Raw genomic sequence first — 6,000 nt, 5'->3', positions numbered from 1 at the left:
TTCAATGATTTGTTTTCTTTTTGAGGTCACTCTGATAATATCAAGAGAAAGAGAAAGATTTATTCTACAGTTGGGTACTCAAGGATTTTTTTTTAGGACTCTTCCTCTAGGTTATAGATAGTATAATCCATGCTCAAACAAAGATGGAAAGAACAAGTAAGGTGAAAAATAAAACTTTTCAAGTTTCCAGATGTGTTACAGCAGCTTAATTTAATGTTCTGTCTATAACCTTGATGTTAACTCCATAAGATTTCTATTGGCTTTCATTATGTGACCTATTTAATGGAAAGCCAATGTGATTAGGCTTTGTAAGACCTATTAAATTATACTAAGTCTTATTATTAACAGGTTTAAGCAACATTAGCTAAGTGGAACTTGGAAAGTTGATTTACTGGAAAAAAATACCTTTGCAAAATCTATAGGAATGAAGTAGAAGACCCATTCCAGGTAATGTTGACGTCTTTATCACATCATATCTTTATCATATCCCCACTTTGGAGAACGTATTTCATCCTCATGTCACTCAGAAAAGATGTGATACTTCATGGACATCACCTTGTACATGAACATGTAACTAACTATCCCAACAAGCAAGGAGGTGGTAATCTAATGTCAATATCCAGTAAAAGACACTGATATTGATGCGGGTATATGTACTTCTATGTCTGAGGGGACCAAGGAAAACAATTTGTGAATAGCTGTGTAGCACAGATCCTTTTGACCCAGAATTTTCTAGAGAAAATGTTTCCCAGAAGTAGATGACTTCATGCAGTAGACAGCTAAAACCAAGACAAGAGAACAAGAAATCTATTGTTGAAATGTACATTAAAATATATTCCTATTCCCTGTCCTTTTTTGTCATTCTAATTATAGTGATGTTTATTGTTCATTATTTGTAACAGTGCCCTAACCCTTATGGAGAAGTATCTTAGCAGTAGATTTAGAACACAAATGGAAGTTTAAATTCAGGTCCTCTTTGTTAGTTCCTTGTAAAATTGTTAATTATATCTCAATCTGTTTCTGGAAATACCTTAGTTCTTCATAAGATTCTACTCTTGAGGTCTGAGTTCTCCACCACTAATTGTGGATAATTTTGCCAAATAATTACAACTATTTGCATAAATAGCTCTCGAAGTTGTGTCTACTATGACTGAGTTTTGGAAATGATTTTGACCCTCCAATCTTGTTAAGCAGTTTTGTTCAGACTGTTCTTAATTTACGTTTTATTCCTTGTCAAATTTATTGTGGTGTGCACAAATAACTGTTCTGTAGCGTTGTGAATCTTTAGATGGCCCAGTGATTTAAACAAACACACATGTGTGTATACATGTGTATATGCATACACACACACATACACACACACACACACACACACACACACACACACACACACACTTATGTACAAGACCAAAAGGAGAACTATTGAAAGTGGAATTTTGAGAGAACATAATTGACTCCATTTTGTGCCATATTTGCTATTGTTATGCAAATGTACCGAATGTCTCCTTTAGTACCTCCCTTTTCTAACTTACTGTGGTTACAAAAGAAAACTCATAGGACTTTGAATAGCTCTGGAACTTTTATTTATTCTATCTAGGCACGTGGTAGGAGCTTAACAAATGTTAGTTAACTAATTGATAAAGGCAATACCGTCTTCTTTGGTCTGGTGGCTATACTAAAGGCCTTTGCCAAATTTTAAGCACTGTGTCTCTTTTGCTCCAAATGTACCCGTGTAAATACACAAAAATGGAATGGGTTGCCTTGGGACCATTGGAAAGCTTTAGGCAATGGCTGGATGACCACCTTTAGGACATGTTGTATTTAGAGTGCATTCTTTTGAGAGAATGAGTGAAACCAGATAACACGGAAATGCCTTTCAACCATGAAATTATCTGGTTCTTTGATACCTAGGAAAGCTTTGACAAAGTACTTTCACTCAGTCTCAGTTTTTTTCATGTATTAACAGAGAGCATTGGACTTGAAAAGTCTAAGGTTTATTCCAGTTCTCAGAAACATAAATTGGACCTACAATAGTTATATAAGGCTTTATATTTTCCTCTCATGGTTCAGGGTAAGTTTAGGAGACAGAGTACCCCATTTATATGCCCCTTCCTTAAATTTGGGTTCCGAGTTATTTAGATTAGAGTTTTCCATCTCATTGAAGAATGTACTGACTCAGAGGTGTGATTGCTACTGTCCTAATTTGAAAAGACGGTTTCGAGATTGTCACTCTGTGAAAATATTTACTAAATAAGCTTATCCTCAGATATCATAGAGTCCACTACATTTATTTTATTGGCTATGTCTTGGTTCTTCCACTCCAGCCATTGTCCTCATCTCTCTTCTCATCCCCCAAGCTTGGACTCTGTCTGAGGAATACCAGGCTCTGAGAAGTGAATTTTGACTCATCTTGCTGGGAAACATGCCACGCTACTTCCTGGGCATCTTTTTACCTTCCTGCTTTCATGCTTTACTTCCATCCTCTCATTTATGTGATATCTTTGTCTATTACAATGTAAGTTATTTTAGAACAGGGACTATCTTGCTTAATTGTACTGATATCCCCAGAGCATCTATGGTGTTTAGCACTTAACAAGAGCTTAATGAATGCATAATCGTTATCTACCTTTTCTATTTAGAAGGCAAATTGGCAACATACACGATCTGCCACTGTGTAGAAGCTAAGGTTGACATAATCATCATTAGTAAATAAGTAGTTTGTGCCTCTGTTGGTTTCTTTTCCCAGTCATCTTGTATATTGAATAAAATTCAACTAATCACTAGGGAACTCATTAAGAATATTTAGCCTTGAAAAATTTTTAACATTGAAACTCTGTTTATTGAACTTGGAAGAGTAATAAATGATGTTTGTGTTTACTCTTTTTTCCTAATAGTAAGGGCTACTTTTAAAGTCACCAGTCATCAGTGAAACAGATAAATAGGGTTGTTCTATATTAGACTGGTACTAGAGTTTAGGCATAAAAATATACACAGACTGTACATACACAAATACATATTCATAAGCATATGTGTGTGTATGTGTGTGTGTGTGTATCCAGGAAAAAAAAGGCAGCATGAGTTTAGGGTCTTTCTATACTTCAAACTCAGATATTCCATGAAGAATCTGAAAGTCAAAACTGAAAACTTCATTTCATCTAGTCCAACCACCTACCTGCACAGGAATTCTCTCTTTTAGAGCAGTCTTCAAATATGCCAATCTAAAAAATTGCTGAGTTTTGTTTGGTATTAGAGTGCCACAAGTGTGGTTTCATTTACACATGAATTTATAAATAAGGTTATGATTATTATTATAAACTCAGTTGGAATGAGTAGGGCACTGCAGTAGTCCAGAAATATATCCATGTCCAAGTGTTTGATTATTCTTGGATAAATTGATTGTAAAATTCAGAGTGACCTTCTAAAATTAATCGATGACCTACTTGCTTCAAATTTATATGAACTAGGATAACTAAATTTCTTATTACATTATATTCAATACATTCTTCAAATATTTCATAAATGCCTAATATATAGTAGGCACTTCAGTGGATCCCTGAGAAGCTAAAATAAAACGTAATTCCTGCCTTCAAGGAGTTAACAGTCTAACAGGTAAGATAAGGTATGGTCAATCCTAAACATTTGTGCATTTAACTTTCAAGACTTCAATCATTCGCATGATTTTCTTAGTAACCTAATTTTCATTTTTGCATTGGCAGCTGGGTATATTTGCTGTTATGTGCAGCAGAGAAAAAAAGAGAGATGTAATGTGCTCAAATTTGTGGAGTGCCTGGCATCCTACTAGGCACTTCACTGGTCTTGTTCACCCTACCATTGTAAAGAATTCCCCATGTATTTGCTACATATTTTCATTGTTTGCCTTTAAAAATCAAGTTTTGTGCTACAGCTATGTCCTCAAGGCATAATGTAAATAACTTTTCGTCATAAGATGATGCCAAGATCTTGCAGATCCTGGGGTCTTCTGACATTACCAACTAAAGTCCCAGCAACTTCTCCCTTGATTTTCAGAGGGTGGTCAGGGTAGAGAGGTTTACATCAATATAGTATACGGTACAATGCCCACATACCTGATACAGTAGAAGGTAAGATTTGAATTGAAAAAGAAAGTTTTAGTTATAAGAATTTTATTTGCTGTACAGTATTTATGCTACTGTAGATTTCACATGCTATGAAAAGTGAATATTGTCTAAAATAAACAAAAATTAATTGAGATGTTAGCACAAAATAAGAAAAATTGTTTTGCATGTTACCAATTTTATTTTTGTACTGAATTTTATGGGTTATTTCATGGTTCTGTTCAATTCACTATGCATCAGTTCATGTATGTTTTTCCAGGTTTTCCTGAAATCATCCTGCTTGTCATTTCTTATAGCACAATAATATTCCATTACAATTATATACCACAGTTTGTTTAACCATTCCCCGATTTATGGACATCCCTTCAATTGCCAATTCTTAGCTACCACAAAAAGAGGTGCTATAAGTATTTTTTTGTACAAATGGGTCTTTCCCCCTTTTTATGTAAAGCAGTGGTATTGCTGGATCAAAGGAAAGCATAGTTTTATAGTCCTTTGGCCATAGTTCCAAATTGCTCTCCAGAATGGTTGGATCAGTTCACAACTCTACTAGCAGTGCATTAGTGTGCCAGTTATCCTACATCCCCTTCAAATCCAACATTTTCCCTTTCTGTCATATTAGTCAATCTGATAGGTATGAGGTGGTACCTCAGAGTTGTTTTAACTTGCATTTCTCTAATCAATAGTCATTTTTCATATGGCTATAGATAGCTTTGATTTCTTTGTCTGGAAAATTCTCTTTCATATCCTTTGACCATTATCAATTGGGGAATGACTTGTATTTTTATAAATTTGACTCAGCTTTCTATACATTTGAGAAATGAGACCAGATTTACTTGTTATAAAAATTTCCGCCTAGTTTTCTGCATTCCTTATAATTTTGGTTGTATTGGTTTTGTTTGTGCAAAGACTTTTTAAATTTTATATAATCAAAATTATCTATTTTACATTTTGTAAAACCAAGGCTCTTTGACTTAGCATTGAGTTATAGTTGGGCATAGCCAGTGAATTGTTGACCTATTGGCAAGTTATTCTTTTTTTTAATTTTAATTTATTTTATGAAATAACACAAGCTTTTCCATAAGAAGTAAGATAAAATAAAATAGAAAGTTTTTTTAAATGACTTAAAATGAATTTTATCTAAAAATGCAAAACAGTAAAACATGGTAGTTTCAGATATTTTCTGAAAATAGTTCTACAATTTTTTTTAAGTAAAAGGTTACCATCATGGACTTTTTAAATAGCTCATTGCAGTGTTTCAGGAACTTATTATCTCCTTTCTGACCTTGTACTATTTAAAGAATTTTAAATGGTTAAGTGGCAATATTGGAAATGTGATGATGCCCTCCTTGGTTAATACTTTACATAATTCAATGGTTTGCATAGTTTTGGTTTTGGTTGAATGGTCAGAACTTTCTAATTCAAAAACTGAGTATGGGACAGCCCCTTGGAAAGTCATCTATCCTCAAAATTAATCAGTTGGACCATTTCTCCTACAAGGGCTATAAAATTTGTCAATTAAATTTTCAACATTATCCTAATTGTAGAGGTATGTCAACTGAACTAGGAGACAGGAAAGCAGGATTTTTAGCCAGTACCCCTAATGAGAGAACCAATTTCTCTTTTATTCTTTGGATACCTGTAGGCATCAGATAAAAACAAGGAGAGAGATCCCATGCTTTTGGGCTGGTGTTTAGACTGCCTAATGTATAGAATATTAAATTGGAAGGAGGGAGAACAAGAGTACAGGGAATCCTTTCCATGACAGAGTAATAAGCTATGAGAAGTATGATTATTATTTTTTTTAATTAAATTTATTTATTTAACTTTTAACATTCATTTTCACAAAATTTTGGGTTACAAATTTTCTCCCCTTTTGTCCCCTTCCCCCCCCAAACACCAAGCA

This window comes from Notamacropus eugenii, chromosome 1 (genome assembly GCF_028372415.1).
Source record: "Notamacropus eugenii isolate mMacEug1 chromosome 1, mMacEug1.pri_v2, whole genome shotgun sequence".
NCBI classification, from domain to species: domain Eukaryota; kingdom Metazoa; phylum Chordata; class Mammalia; order Diprotodontia; family Macropodidae; genus Notamacropus; species Notamacropus eugenii.
Note: the sequence above shows the minus strand (reverse complement) of the source record.